The sequence below is a fragment of the Leopardus geoffroyi genome, chromosome D2, assembly GCF_018350155.1.
Source record: "Leopardus geoffroyi isolate Oge1 chromosome D2, O.geoffroyi_Oge1_pat1.0, whole genome shotgun sequence".
Taxonomy (NCBI): Eukaryota; Metazoa; Chordata; class Mammalia; order Carnivora; family Felidae; genus Leopardus; species Leopardus geoffroyi.
The window spans coordinates 81,391,448-81,407,320 of record NC_059334.1 but is presented as its reverse complement, the minus strand read 5'-3'; the positions used below and the strand labels follow the sequence as shown (position 1 = coordinate 81,407,320).

Genomic DNA, 15,873 nt, shown 5'->3' with positions numbered 1-15,873 from the left:
TTCTTTCCAGTGGGTACTTCCTGCCATTCCAGGTTCTCCTGTACTTAGATTCATTCAACGCTACTCCATTTTTTCCTCCTTCTTCCCCCTGCAGAACTGATGATGTGAAAGTCTTACAGTTCTTGGTGTTTCTCCCACCCAGTTGTATTTTGGGGTAGATAGAAACAATTTAGTATTGCCTAGTTTTGTTGTAAATGTGGTCCATGGATTTGGGGTTTTGCTATGTTGTTTCTCTTTCTGTTTTCACACAGATTCAGAGAAATTGAAAAACTCTACTGTATTCATGAGTCCCTACTACTAAAATGAATGAACGAATGAATGAATGAATGAATGATGGGGGAGAATAGACAAAGCTTCTGTGCAGAAGTCCAGATAATTTATGTGGTGGCTCACTTTCATTCACATATCCTTGCCATGTTGTAATCAGAATGACACTTTACCTCTGTGATCTTTCTCCCCACAACCCACGACCCTAGTCTAACCACGAGAGAAACATCAAATTCCAATCGAGGATTGCCCCACAAAACACCTGACCAGCCCTCCTCAAAACTGTCAAGGTTCATCAAAAACAAAGTCTGAGAAACTGTCACAGCCAACAGGAGCCTGAGGAGATGCGATAACTAAATGTAATGTGGTTTCCAGAATGGAATCAGAAAAAAGATATTACATTAAAACTAAGGAAATCTAAAGAAAGTATGGGCTTTAGTTAATAATGATGCATCAATATCAGTTCGTTAATAGTGACAAATGTACTACGCTAACGTGAAATGTCGATAACAGAAGAAACTGGGTGTGGGGTATATGGAAACTCTCTGAACTATCTTCACATTTTTTCCTGTAAATCGAAAACTATTCTAAAATGGAAACATCATCTTTTTAATCCAGGGGCAGGAGAAGGGTACAGATGTATAAAAAAGGCAGTGCTCAGATATGAAGAAGAGTCAAACATGCCATGATCTTAAGGAAATGATGGAATGCAAAAATGGAGAATCCATTTGAACATTCCCTTTTGCCTTGGAGTGATAGCGGAGCGGTAGAGAAGGAAATACGATCCTGGTACCAGACTTGGTTCTTTTAGGAAAAGTACTTGGATCATCATGTTGACATAAATGCCGCTTACGGATTTCAAACCTGTAAAGTTTATTTGTGTAAAATGTTGGCATTCTTTGCAAAAGACCCATGTCTTTTGCAAAAAGTAAATGTACGATTTGGAGACGTTTGGGAAATGGAAGCGGGAGAGCAGGAGCAGCGGGAGATGGGGTAACCATCTTGCCCCACAAAGAAGGAAGTGGACAGCCTTGTTTCTAGCTGACGGAACAAGAAAGAGAGAGTTGTGTCATGTTTTATATATTTTAACAGCCCTCTTGAGGTATAATTTACATTCCATAAAATTCGCTCTTGACGCGCACAATTCAATGATTATTAGTCAATCGACAGATCTGTGCAACGTGTCTTTCAGCTCGGGAAGAACCTTCACGCCCAGCTGCAGTTTTGCCCCGATCCCACCCCCCCAGCTGCTGGCAACCACTAATATTCCTGTCTCTATCCACATGCCTTTTCTAGACATTCTGCACATGTGGAATTCTACAGCGCATGGTCTTTCGGGTCTGGCTTCTCTCACGTGGCATGATGTCTTCAAGGCTTATCCGTGTTGTAGCACGTGTTCCTTCTTATTGGTGAATAATATTTTTGTCTGGACATAGCACACTTTATCCGTTCATAAGTGGGCCGACATTTGGGTCATTTCCACCTTTTGGTGATTATAGATAGCGCTGCCATGAACCTTCTGGCACAAGTCTTTGTGGAGACATAGGTGTTTGTTCCTCTTTGGACACGTGGTAAACTCATGTTTAACTTTCTAAGAAACTTCCAGACTATAGATAAATAAGTATATGTGTGTGGATGCAAACTATTAAAAAAAAAAAACTAAAAAGAATGATATAATTATGGGGGGGGAGGACTATAAAGTTACCAAACTATGACTTAATGGTTAAAGGGATCGCCCGTGAGGAGCAGGATTGGGTCATGAGCGACAAGGCAAGGGGCCCACGATAAATCCCTCTGGGCAGCTTTATTTTCTGACCTTGAGCGCGTGTTACTTCGATTTGAATTTTCTTTAGTAAAAATAAGCATGTAGGTACACGTAGATGGGAAGGGAAGCCACGGGAACCGGGTGGGAGCAAGACAGTGGATCAGGGTGCTTGTGCTGGGGATGACGAAAAGACAAATTCTAGTGGTCTTCAGGGAGGGCTATTTGAAAAAACTAGAAACTGCCGAATGTCAAGCCACTCCAGTTATGTTGGAATCACACACGTCGTTGTAACTGTTCACAGTCAATACGTAATGTCAACACTGAGAAACCTCTATGCCGAAGATTCAACTTTCTAATGGCCTGAGTCATTTAGAATTCTCCAGAATGAGACGGCTTCTCTGTCTGGTATCCTATCACCTAGAATGACAGACTTTTCAGTGGGATTCCTTTGTGTGCTTTTTAATCACAGCATCCCTTAGCGTATTTTCCAACCCAACATTGCATATTCAGGTAAGAGTAGCTTCGGTGTGGGGTTTATTTCTTTTCTACACCGAAGAGTGTGGGGGTAAGCAGTTTCCAGGGCTCTGGGGCCATACCCTGGCAATCCCCTTAGCCTTCCCCCAAAGAATCTCAAGATGCCTGCAGCAGCTCCAGGCTTCACATCCACACAGGACAACATTCAAAAGCAAAAAGAAGGTTCTTCTAAGGTGTCTGTCTCTTACAGGGAGGAAAGTACTTTCCAGAAGCCCCCAGCAGACTTTCCTTTATCTCTCATTGGCTAGCATGGGTCACGTGCCCATGCCTGAGCTGCAGGGGATTAGCTGGCATCCGTGGATGGACAGATACAGCAGCCTGCTGGGGCTGCTGTAACAGCCTGGGTAGCTGAAGCAACTGGAATTTGTTTTCTCACGGTTCTGGGAGCTGGAAGTCCAGGATCAAGGTGTCACTGGGTTGGTTTCTGATGAGAACTCTATTCTTGGCTTGTCGATGGCCATCTTCCCATCGTGTCCTCGCGTGGCCTTTTCTCTGTACTTACGCACTCCTGGTGTCTTCTTGTAAAGACACCAGTCTTAATTCAGGCCCTACCCTTTGGACTTATAACCTTAATTCCCTTCTTAAAGGCCCCATCTCTAAATACAATCACATTGGCAGTTAGGACTTTATCTTATGAATGGAGGGGAAGGCGGGGGACACAACTCAGTACATAACTAACCACAGACAACCAGGATTGTCTGTCCACCATTACCAGATTGTGGGAGATGATACTGGCTGCTGTTCCTCTCTGACATAAGCAGTCTTTATGTCTATACACACTTGTGCTTTCCTTTATTTTCATTCTAACATTCTTGGTACAACGGACGTTCTGGAAAGCCAGGAACAGGCGTCGCTTTTGGCCGTCACCACCCGAGCTGTGAAGTCTTCCCTCTGTCTTCTCTATCCCAGAAAGCACCCTCTGCCTATCACTTAACACCGCTCACAAGGGTCTTGACTTTTAAGCAATGCGACATCAGTGTATATTTAAATGCCATCCATTACCATCAAATGGTGACATTTACTTCATTTGTAATTCAGAAAAAAGAAAACACATCCTCGAAGACAGCAAAGAGACACTCATATCAAAGATAATGGACCCAAACAATTGTCGTCCCTTGTATTTCGAGTTTGGAGAACAGAGCTAATGAAAGATTAAAGAGAAGGCCCAGGAGCTGTAGGAACAAGTTTGAGCAATCGCTTGTCACTTGAGGTTAGCGCAGAAGTTATTTTAACAAGACATTACTCGCAAAATTTCCACCATAAATCTTTTATTAAGTCCAGGAATCTCAGTCAAGACACTTTCCATGCAGCATTGTCAGAAATGCTCCTTCATCGCTTCCTTTAAAACCCGAGGATGAGAGAAGCTAAGTGCTGAACGGCTTGACCTTCACATAAACCTAATATCATCATTGATTTTCCTCTACTCAAAGAGGCGAAATATATTTTTTGGAAACACCTATTAACGAGCCTGTTTGGATAAGCCTGGACAAAGCCAATGAGTATTTATTTTGCACTCCTATTTGCTTGGAACAGAAGCCCCTGGCTGGGCGTAATAAGCCTCGACACATTTTGATTGCCCTGCATCACCCCTGGGCACGATAAAGAAAGGGCAGCCGAGGCAGCTTAGTCAGGGGGGGAAAAATACTGTAGAATTCTAGCAACCTTAGCAGGCCCTGCTGACCTTCCCAATTAGGGCAGAATTGTTTATTCTTAGAGATTTCAGGAAAGAAGTCCTCACTCCCTCCTCGGTAGCCCCACTCCGGCATTTCATCTAACGTTTCCTCCCCCTCATGCCTAATAATCTGGTCCCATCCATTACAAATATCTAGATTCTTTTTTTTTTTAATTGCATGTGGATGTCTGGCTGTTCCAGTACCGCTTGTTGAAAAGACCATCTTGTATCCATTCTATGGCTTTTGCTCCTTCTTCAAAGATCAGTTGACTGCTTATATGGGTCTATTTCTCTCTCTATTCCGTTCCATTAATCTATTTGTTCTTTCCCCGATACCACACTGTCTGTAGCTTTATAGTCAGTCTTAAAGTCAAGTAGTGTCAGTCGTCCAACTTTGTTCTTCTTCAATATTGTGTTGGCTCTTCTGGCCTTTTGACTCCGTATAAACTTTAGAATCAATTTGTTGCTATCCACAAAATAACGTGCCAGGATTTTGACATCCGTTGCAAGTGGAAAGTTCTCTCTGCTCCAGTCGTGTTTTTTCCTTTTACTTACATCCTTTTCCATGTTTTAAAATTAAAAAAAAAAAAAGAAAAAAGAAAAAAAGACTTTTGAAGAAAGTGCCAGACTTCCCATTTCTTTCCAAAGCAGGAAGTTTTATTGGCCTTGATTTGATACAACTGAGTCTGGGGCCGAAGCTCAGTCCCCAGAGGCCATTGTGTGGCTGTCAGTGTCACTGAGGGAGCTGGGCTCATGGTTTATTATCGGTCAACTGCCAATATCTTCTTATACATTAAGATCACTCTCTTGGAATTTGAGACTAAGTAAAATAAAAATCCATCATTTAGACAATGGGGATGTTGGAAATGAAGCAGAAACAAATACTCTAAAGAAATCATATGTGTAATACATATTTGATACAGTTATCCTCTTGGCCTTTGGTTTAAAAAAAAAAAAAAAAACACCGCTAAATAGGTTGTGAATGTTCTGATGCGTGCCAATTTTTTTAGGTCTTCCCAAACCCTGTAAATCGGATAATTAAAATCCATGGTATATTAAACAAGGCAATTTATTAAGGGGGGAAAGACTTTCAAAATAAACTAACAGAGACTGTGTGGGTTATAGGATGCTTATGTTATGCTACATAAAGTGATTTTAAAATACTTTTAAATTTCAGCCGTGCGGGGACTTATTGTGGGCTGAAGCCCAACAAGAACAAAATTCATTAGCCATAATATTTACCTAAAACATGCCCTGTCTTCTGCTGTGAATGCCTGCCAATTCTAAACGCAGTTATGCATGATATTTACAGGTGTCTGCAGTTCCTGGGACTCAAAACTTATGGATTGAGTTTTGTTCTGCTTTTTAATTTTTTAAATAACAAAAACTTTTTTTAAGCTTTATTTGTTTTTAAGAGAGAGAGAGAGAGAGAGCACGAGCAGGGGAGGAGCAGAGAGAGAGAGAGACACAGAATCTGAAGCAGGCTCCAGGCTCTGGGCTGTCAGCATAGTGCTTGACGTGGGGCTCGAACTCACGAACTGTGAGATCACGACCTGAGCCGAAGTCGGACGCTTAACCAACTGAGCCACCCAGGCGCCCCAACAACAAAAACTTTTTTACATCTATCACATACCCTGATGGTGAGGGATAAGTTGGAACCATCTCAATGGCAGGCAATTTGGTGATATCAGTCAAAAATGTGAATGAACATACCCTCTGACCCAACAGTTCTGCCTGTAATGATTTCTCCTACGGATCGACTCACAGACCTACAGAAAAGATGTAGGGACCACGGTGTTTGCCGAGACAGTGTTTGGTAATAGCAAACAATTGGAAGCGAACTCCACGTCCGTCAATAGGAGCTTAAAAAAAAATTACGGTCCATTCATAAAATAGAATGCCGTCAACCTTTTATTTAAAAAAATTTTTTTTTCAACGTTTATTTATTTTTGGGACAGAGAGAGACAGAGCATGAACGGGGGAGGGGCAGAGAGAGAGGGAGACACAGAATCTGAAACAGGCTCCAGGCTCCGAGCCATCAGCCCAGAGCCCGACGCGGGGCTCGAACTCACGGACCGCGAGATCGTGACCTGGCTGAAGTCGGACGCTTAACCGACTGCGCCACCCAGGCGCCCCAACCTTTTATTTTTAAAAAGTGCAGAAGTGGGGCTCCTGGGTGGCTCAGTCGGTTGAGCGTCCGACTTCGGCTCAGGTCACGATCTTGTGGTCCGTGAGTTCGAGCCCCGCATCGGGCTCTGGGCTGATGGCTCGGAGCCTGGAGCCTGTTTCAGATTCTGTGTCTCCCTCTCTCTCTGCCCCTCCCCCGTTCATGCTCTGTCTCTCTCTGTCTCAAAAATAAATAAACGTTAAAACAAAATTTTAAAAAAATAAAAATAAAAAGTGCAGAATCTCTGTACGGAAAGAGAGAACTATCTTCAAGATGCTCTGTCAAGTTTCGAAGAGCAAGTCATAGGAAAGTGTGTGTAGAACGCTACCATTTGGGCAAAAAAACACACTTGTGTGAACTCAGACCGTCTCTCGGGAAAAATTCCTAACTGGTAACAGTTGTTGACTGGAGGGAGTTGTTGACTGTAATTGTTTGTAGCTTTGACTTGGTACGGTGTGCCATTTTACCTGTGGAGAAAATAATCATTTGGGGAATAAGATACTTTAAGGAAATGTATAGTAAGATGTAAACTATAAAAATAAATAATACGAAGGCTAAATCTAACATGATAAATAATAAAAATAATTACCACCCCATATTCCCGGCGCCCAGAATTAACCACCGCTTGACATTTTGCCATATTTGCTCCCCATTTGTTTATGTTTATTATTTTTAAAGACTATACGACCCATATGAACCCATTGTCCTGTTTTAAAAAATGAAGCTATTCCAAATAAAGCTGAACGCCGTTGACCTTCAACACATCCAGACACCCCCCCCCCACGTCCCACCAGAGGGGACACCCCCACAGGTGGTGTTCGACATTTATGCTCTTAGGTAATAAATACACTTACCGACGTGTCCATTGATAGAAAACACTTTGTGCCTTTAAATTTTTACATAAATGGGGCCACCTGGGTGGCTCAGTCGGTTAAGCATCTGACTTCAACCCGGGTCATGATCTTGCGGTTGGTTCAAGCCCCACGTCGGGCTCTGTGCTGACAGCCCAGAGCCTAGGGCCGGCTTGGGATTCTGTGCCTCCCTCTCTTTCTGCCCCTCCCTGACTTGTGTGCACGCGCTCGCTCTCTCTCTCTCTGTCTTTCAAAAATAAACATAAGAAGATGGAAAAGATAAAATAAAAAATAAATTTATATAAATGATGTCATAGAAGAGTCCTCCTTCTCCAACTTAATTTTTTTTTACCACAGTTCTACCTTTTAAGGTTCATCCGTGTGAATATATATAGGTCTTGCTCAGGGTTTGCTTTTGCGAGATACAAAAATCCCCATGACCCAACTTACCGCTATCTTAAAGGTATCGTATCTTCTGGTTCTCTTCGTCCGAATGAGCTTGTATCCATTCATCTCTTCTCACATGTGCAGCATCCATAAAACACCACGGCGGTAGGAGGATGCTGAGCTCCTGAGACGACTCAGAGGATGGGGCCGGACGTCAGGCCCGGCTGCACACCTCTCGGGCGATGCGGAAAGCGCGAACTGCCAGAGGAGAAGCCGAAGGTACCGCTGGGGGTTCCGAGGGGGCGCGATGGGCTTCTGGTGGACTAAGTCTACTGGATGGCTCCTGGTTGGAATAACCGTTGCTGTTATCGTTCCCTGTGGCGACCCGGGCCTGGCTCTGTGTGCTTTATGCGGATTTTCTCATTCGATCTTGACGGCTCTCTGAGGTGGTGCTATGACTTGTCCCGTTCTCTGGATTCAGAAGAAAGAGTCTCAGAGAAGTTTAAGGAACTTGTTCATGGTCACCTGGCTAATACGTGGTAGATGAGCTCTAGGCCCTTGCAAGAGGCCCTCAGAGCGCAGAGAATTCTCAATTCACAGGTGACGAATAAGAGGCTCAGAGGATTTGTTAAAGAGCCCCCCGCCCCCAACTGAGTCACTCGGCTAGCGTTTTGCACCCCGGTTCCCTGGGTCCACTCTGTCTCCTGAAGCGAGTATACTTGTCACGGCATTCAAGGCTTACACTGATGAGGTCACCCATAGCAAGTCCTGCCCCCACGGTGGGTCTGTAAGAGGTGTGGGAAGAGACAGTGCCCACGCCATCTGCTGGACCCAGGTGCTTGCACTGTCCCTGCTCCCTGACACCCACCCCCTCACCCCATCCTTAAACTTTCTTCCAAGCGTTGTGTCTTTAGTCACGTGACTTCTTCCTTTTGACTTGGGTTTTTCTACCTCTCTGCCTGGGAGTTTCACCATCCAAGTCTATGTAGTGGCCCAAACTTCTGTTTGGTTGACATTTTATGTGCCATGTGGTACTAAACCGTACCTGTGCCTCCTCTCTCTCTCTCTCTCTCTCTCTCTCTCTCTCGGCAGAGCCGTCTTTCTGTCACTCCATAGATAGCCTGCACAGTCCATGTGACTCCAGGGGCTGCCCTCGTTCCCTTACACCCGCCAGAGCCCCAAGATGGGTGCAGTGAGGCCAGTGAGAGAAGCCCATGTCCCTGGCCACAATGGTTGGTTCAGAGATGGACGCTTAATCTAAGTCAGGCCAATCAGAGTCTTTCCCAAGCTTTCCTCTCTCTTTGGGATCAGGAGGTATAAAGAGAGTATAAGTTCAGAATATAATGCCAACTGCCATTTACTGCATAGAAAGAACATGCTTGGGAATAAACGCAGCTAGAGGCAAACAAGCTGAGAGGTGGAAAAAGTAACAGAACTCTGATAACGTTATTTGAACCCCTAGATCCGGCCATTCCTGACTTCCCCCCAAGATTTCTCAGTTACAAATGTAAACATATTCCTTTCTTTTCTTTTTTTTTTTTTTTTTGGAGTTGTGTTTTTGGCTTGCAGCCCAAAGAGTCCTAAGTAGTTCAGACCTCAATATATAAAATAGGTACTTTAGAAATTCTATTTGTATCCTATTTCCTTTGAAGTAAAAACAGCAAGAACTTTCATAATCACACAAAAGTGAAAACCAGGGGCTACCGATAAAGATTGTAATATCAGCATCAGCAATCAATTTCTTTATTTTGGGTTCTCAAATATCAAGGAATCGGGAGTCAAACAGGTAAGTAGCTACAAATGGTAACACTTTTAAGCAGTTTACAGAAACACCTCAGGCCTGTCTCCTAACTAATTTCAAAAGCTTGAAAGAGGAGTAGGTCAGTTTTGAGAACCATCAAAATAATACAGTTGTAATTTGAGAACCATCAAAATAATACAGCGTAATACAGTTGTTCCCATGGCGGTGGGAAGTTTGAGCCGGTGAGAGCTGAATATTACATTCTCTGGAATTTTGCTGCCAATCCTTGAGCCAGGGTAGCTGGGAAGTGGCATGGTGAGAATATTTACACCAGGGAAATTAGCAAAAAGAAGTCAGCAAGCACCAGAAGTCAGAGCGGGCAACTTTTCCCCTACAGAATTGGGTAAACATTTGCCAACGCACTGCTGGCTCTAATTTCTTTTACATTTCTATTGCAATGTTACATACATACAATAAAGTGTGCAAATCTTAGGTGTCCTCTGGGTGGATGGGTTTTTACTGTATATGCACCTAAGTAACCACCACTCTGATCATGAAATAGAATGTTTCCATTGCTCTAGAAAATTCCCACAGGCCCCCTTGCTGGTCATAGCACAAGCAGGTGCACAGTGTTTTGATCTCCGTCCTTACAGGTTTGCTTTGCCTGTCGGTAAACATCTTATCAATGGATACATGGTGTATACTCTTTTGTGCCTGGTTTTTTTTTTCATTCATTATGTCTGTGAGATTCGTCCGTGTTGTTTCCTAGAGCAATAGTTTACTCTTGTTTATATCTGTGTCGTATTCCAGTGTATAAATATACTGCAGTGTATTCATCCGTTCTGCTCTTTTTTTTTAAGTTTGTTTATTTCTTGTGAGAGAGAGAGAGAGAGACAGAGTGTGAGAGCACACGGGTTGGGAGTGGGGAAGAGAGAGAGGGAGAGAGCAGCCTCCACACTGTCAACTCAGAGCCCAGTGAGGAGCTCAACTCACAAACCAAACGATGAGATCATGACCTGAGCCGAAACCAAGAGTTGGGTGCTTACCCGACTGAGCCACCCAGGTGCCCCTCTATTTTTAATATTTTGAGGAACCCATGCTGGTTTTCACAGTGGCTGCACCAGCTTGCATTCCTACCAACAGCGCAGGAGGGTTCTTTTTATTCTACATCCTTGCCAACACTTGTGTCTTGTGGTGTTGATTTTAGCCACTCTGACAGGTGTGAGGTGACATCTCATTATAGTTTTGATTTGCGTTTCCCTGATGATGAGTGGTGTTGAGCATCTTTTCATGTATCTGTTAGCTATTTGGATGTCTTCTTTGGAGAAATGGCTGTCCGTGTCTTCTGTCCATTTTTTAAAAAAATTTTTTTAATGTTTATTTATTTTTGAGAGAAAGAGAGTGCAAATGGGGGAGAGGCAGAGAGAGAGGGAGACACAGAATCCGAAGCAGGTTCCAGGCTCTGAGCTGTCAGCACAGAGCCTGACGTGGGGCTCGAACTCATGAACGATGAGATCATGACCTGAGCTGAAACCAGATGCCTAACTGACTGAGCCACCCAGGCGCCCCTCTTCTGCCCATTTTTCAACTAGATTGTTCGTTGTTGAGTTGTACAAGTTCCTTTTATATTTTGGATGCGAACCCTTTATCGGATATGTCATTCGCAAATACCTTCTCCCATTCAGTAAGTTGGCTTTTAGTTTTGTTGATTGTTTCCTTCTCTGTGCAGGAGCATTTTCTTTTTGATGTAGTCCCAGTAGTTTAAGTTTGCCTTTTGTTTTCCCTTGCCTCAGGAGATAGATCTAGACAAAATGTTGCTATCACTAAAAATCTTCTAGGATTTTTATAGTTTCTTACGTTTCGATCCTTAATCCATTTTGAGTTTATTTTTGTGTATGGTGTAAGAAGGTGGACCAGTTTCATTGTTTTTCATGTAGCTGCCCCGTTTTCCCAGCACCGTTTGTGGAAAAGACTGTCTTTTCCCCATTGTACATTCTTCCCTCCTTTGTGAAAGATTAATTGACCATATAAGCATGGATTTATTTCTGGGGCTCTGTTGTATTCTATTGATCTATGTGTCTATTTTGTGCCACTACCGTACTATTTTGATCACCACAGCTTTGTAGTATACCTTCAAATCTGGGATTGCGGTTTCCTCCTGCTTTGTTCTTTCTCAAGATTGCTTTGGCTCTTTGGGGTCTTTTGTGGTTCCATACACATTTTAGGATTATTTGTTCTAGTTGTGTGGAAAATGCTATTCGTATTTTGATGGGGATTACATTAAATCTGTAAATTGCTTTGGGTAGTGTAGACATTTTAACGATATTTGTTCTCCCAACCCGTAAGCATGGAACATCTTTCCATGCTGCAATTTCTTTCATCAGTATTTTAGAATTTTCAGAGTACAGGTCTTTGACCTCCTTGGTTAAGTTTATTCCTAAGGTATTTTAGTACTTTTGGTGCAGTTGTAAATGGGATTGTTTTCTTAATTTCTCCTTCTGCTACTTCATTACTAGTGCACAGAAATGCAACAGATTTCTGTATATTGATTCTGTATCCTGAAACCTTACTGGATTTATCAGTTCTAGTAGTTTTTTGGTGGAGTCTGTAGGATTTTCTATATATAGTATCATGTCATCTACAAATAGTGAAAGTTTTACTTCTTCCTTACCAATCCGAATGCCTTTTATTTCTTTTTCTTGTCTGATTGCTGTGGCTAGGACTTCCAGTACTACATTGAATACATGTGAGAGTGGACATCCTTGTCCGGTTCCTGTTCTTAGGGGAGAAGCTCTGTTTTTCCCCATTGAATATGATGTCAGCTGTGGGTTTTTCATATGCAGCCTTTATTATGTTGAGGTATGTTCCCTCTAAATCTACTTTGCTGAGGGTTTTTAATACGGATGGATGTTGTACTTTGTCAAATGTTTTTTCTGTATCTATTGAGATGATCATATGGTTTTTATCCTTTCTCTTGTTGATATGATGTATCATGTTGATTGATTTGTGAACATTGAACCAGCCTTGCATCCCCAGAATAAATCCCACTTGATCATGGTAAAGAATCTCTTTAATGTATTGTTGGATTCTGTTTGCTAGTATTTTGTTGAGGATTTCTGCATCTATGTTCATCAGAGATGTTAGCCTGTAGTTCTCTTTTTTTGTAGTGTATTTATCTGGTTGTGGTGTCAGGGTCATGCTGACCTCATAGAATGAATATGAGTTTTCCTCTTCTATATTTTGGAATTTTTTGAGAAGAATATATAATTAACTCTTCTTTAAATGTTTAGTAGAATTCACCTGCAAAGCCATCTGCTCCTGGACTTTTCCTTGTTGGGAGTTTTTTATTGCTGATTTAATCTCCTTGCTGATAATTGGTCTGTTCAAATTTGCTATTTCTTCTTTAAAAGTTTTTTAAGGTTTATTTTTGAGAGAGAGAGAGAGACAGAATGCAAGCGGGGGTGGGGTAGAGAGAGAGGGAGACACAGAATCTAAAGCAGGCTGCAGGCTCTGAGCTGTCAGCACAGAGCCTGATGCAGAGCTCAAACTCACAGACTACAAGATCATGACCTGAGCCAAAGTTGGGCACTTAACCGATTGAGCCATCCAGGAACCCCAAATTTTCGATTTCTTCCTGATTCAGTTTAGAGAGGTTATATGTTTCTAGGAATTTATCTATTCCTTCTAGGTTGTCCAATTTACTAACATAGAATATTGCCCTATAATTCTTTGTATTTCTGTGGTGTCCATTGCTATTTCTCCTCTTTCATTTCAGATTTTATTTGAGTCCTCTATTTTTTAATGTGTCTGGCTAAGGGTTTATCCATTTTGTTGCTCTTTTCAAAGAACCAGCTCCTGGTTTCATAGATCTGTTCAATCGGGTTCTTTTAGTTTTTATTTCATTTATTTGTCCTCTAATCTTTTTTGTTAACGTTTATTTTTATTTTTGAGAGATAGAAACAGAGGAAAAACGGGGGAGGGGTAGAGAGAGAGACACACAGAAGCAGGCTCCAGGCTCCAAACTATCAGTGCAGAGCCCGATGCGAGGCTCAAACCCATGAACCGTGAGATCATGACCTGAACTGAAGTTGGATGCTCAACCGACTGAGCCACCAAGGCGCCCCTATTTCTCTTCTAATCTTTATTATTTCCTTCCTTCTATTGGTTTGGGGTTTTGTCTGTTCCTCTTTTTCTAGCTCCTTTAGATATAAGGTTAGGTTGTTTATTTGAGATTTTTCTGGCTTCTTTATCCATTCTATTCTTAATGGGCATTTGGGTTGTTTCCAGTTTTTTTTAATTCAAGTATAATTAAAATACAGTGTTATATTAGTTTCAGATGTCAGTATAATAACTCAACAATTCTATACATTTCTCAGTGCTCATCACGATAAGTGTGCTCTGAATCTCCTTCGCCTATTCCAGCCATAGTCCCACCCCCCTCCCCTTTAGCAAACACCAATTCTGTATATTTAAGAGTCTATTTTTGTCTCTTTTTTTCTTTGTTTTGTTTCTTAGATTTCACATATGAGTGAAATCATATGGTATTTGTCTCTCTTTGTCTGACTTATTTCACTTAGCATTATAACCTCTAGGTCCATCCGTATTGTTGCAAATGGTAAGGTCTCATTCTTTTTATGGCTGAGTAATATTCTTCTGTGTGTGTGTGTGTGTGTATGTGTGTGTGTGTGTGTGTGTGTATGTGTGTGTGTGTGTGTGTGTGTGTATATATATATATATATATATATGTACCACATCGCCTGTATCCATTCATCTGTGGATGAATACTTGGGTGATTTCATGTCCTGGCTATTGTAAATAATGCTTTGTATCCTAAATTATTTCCAGTTTGTAAACTAAGCTGGCGTAAACATTTTTGTACATTCTTTTGGGAGATAGATAAACTTATGTCTTGGGTATATACCTAGGAATCTAATTACTTGGCCGTGGGATATGTGTTTACACAACTGAAATAGATTCTGACAAATAGAGATTGTAGCAATTAACTCTCCACGAGCAATGTGTCCTCATCGTCACCAACACTTATTATTAACATTTTTTTCAGTTTTAGCCATTCTAAAGAGTATACAGTGAAGTCTTATGATTTTAATTTGCATTCCCTAGTGAGTAATGTTGAGTATCTTTTCACATGTTTATTGGCCATTTGAACATTATTTTTGGTGAAGTACCTGTTCAAGTCTTTTCCTTATTGACTTGTAAGGTCTGTTTATATATTCTGGAGACAAATCCTTTGTCAGATATATATGGTACAAATATCTTCTCCAGCCTTTGTTGTACCTTTTCGCTCTCTTAATAGCATATTTTGATGGGCAAAAGTTCTTAATTTTAATTGTATCTCTATTTTTCTTTAAGTCCTTAACTTTAACGATGTCAAATTTGGCAGTCTTTTGTGGATCGCATTTGTGAGACTGTGGATATCCTAAGATATCTCTGTCTAACCCGTCCGTGATCATGAAGGTATTCTCCTCTGCTTCACTTTGGATGATACATCGTTCTGCCTTTTCAACTGCCTCCATGTTTTATCAACTAGAAGCCAGACAGTAAATACTTAAAATTCCCTAGTTCCAAAACCGTAAGACAGCATTATCATAGCATAAACTGTAACTGCCCTCTTGACTAATTATGTAGTCTAGGAACGTGTATCAGATAGATGCACTCGAATTGGCCTAGCCTTTAATTGGGCATGACATGTAGGTTCTGTGATTCATAAGAAGGCTAGTGGAGAGCTGCAACCTTCCTTACAGAAACACATTTATTGGAAGCTCCTACCTTTCCGCAGGAATGATCCCAGAACCCTCACTCCAGGGTCAGCCCATGCGACTGAGCCGGTAGATCCATCTGGTTAAAATTGGACTGTTGCACATTTGTGTGGACATGATGGGTTTTTTCTTTAATTACAGTCCTATAAAACTTGCCACTAATCTATTTGAAAGGTAAATTTTAAGTCAAATAAATATTTCATATACCATTGGTGATTCTGGCTTGAAAACCACTGATATTTAAGTTTTATAAAATTCGGGAGAAATCTGCAGCCGTCATCCACCAAAAGCTCCTTGACCAGCTTGGAAATCTCTATTGATGAAAAGCAGATATTAGACTCCATTCTCCATGACCAATGGAAACCATGCCTGCCTCCGAATCGTGGGGGAGATCTGTCCTTCTTCATTGCGATGATGTACAGAAATTTTACAACGTTTAGTAAAACATGCAGCGGCAATCAATACAGATTTACAGCTGCATCCTCAATGAGTCTTTAAATATTTATGCCATTGCTTTACTTAAGTCACTCACTGAATTATATTGCATGCGATCCTCAGGCATTCAACAAAAGGTTGATTAAATATCTACTATGTTTAGTGTTCTGTATTAGCAAATTACATTCTGTGAGATAGCAAACAGGCGGCAAGCAAACCAGCCCCCGTGGAAGCAGGATGAACAGAAGGACAGTGTACTGGTCTGGTGTACTTCTCC

The 15,873-nt window shown here is 41.7% G+C and overlaps 1 long non-coding RNA gene across 2 annotated transcripts in view; it reads left to right on the top strand.

The window, feature by feature from the left end:
• LOC123577190 overlaps nucleotides 1-15,873 on the top strand; it is a 102,328-nt gene that overhangs the window by 16,788 nt on the left and 69,667 nt on the right. For both annotated transcript variants that reach the window (XR_006701749.1, XR_006701750.1), the window contains exon 2: nucleotides 7,788-7,922. This is a non-coding gene — a long non-coding RNA (uncharacterized LOC123577190). The remainder of the gene's footprint in view (nucleotides 1-7,787; nucleotides 7,923-15,873) is intronic.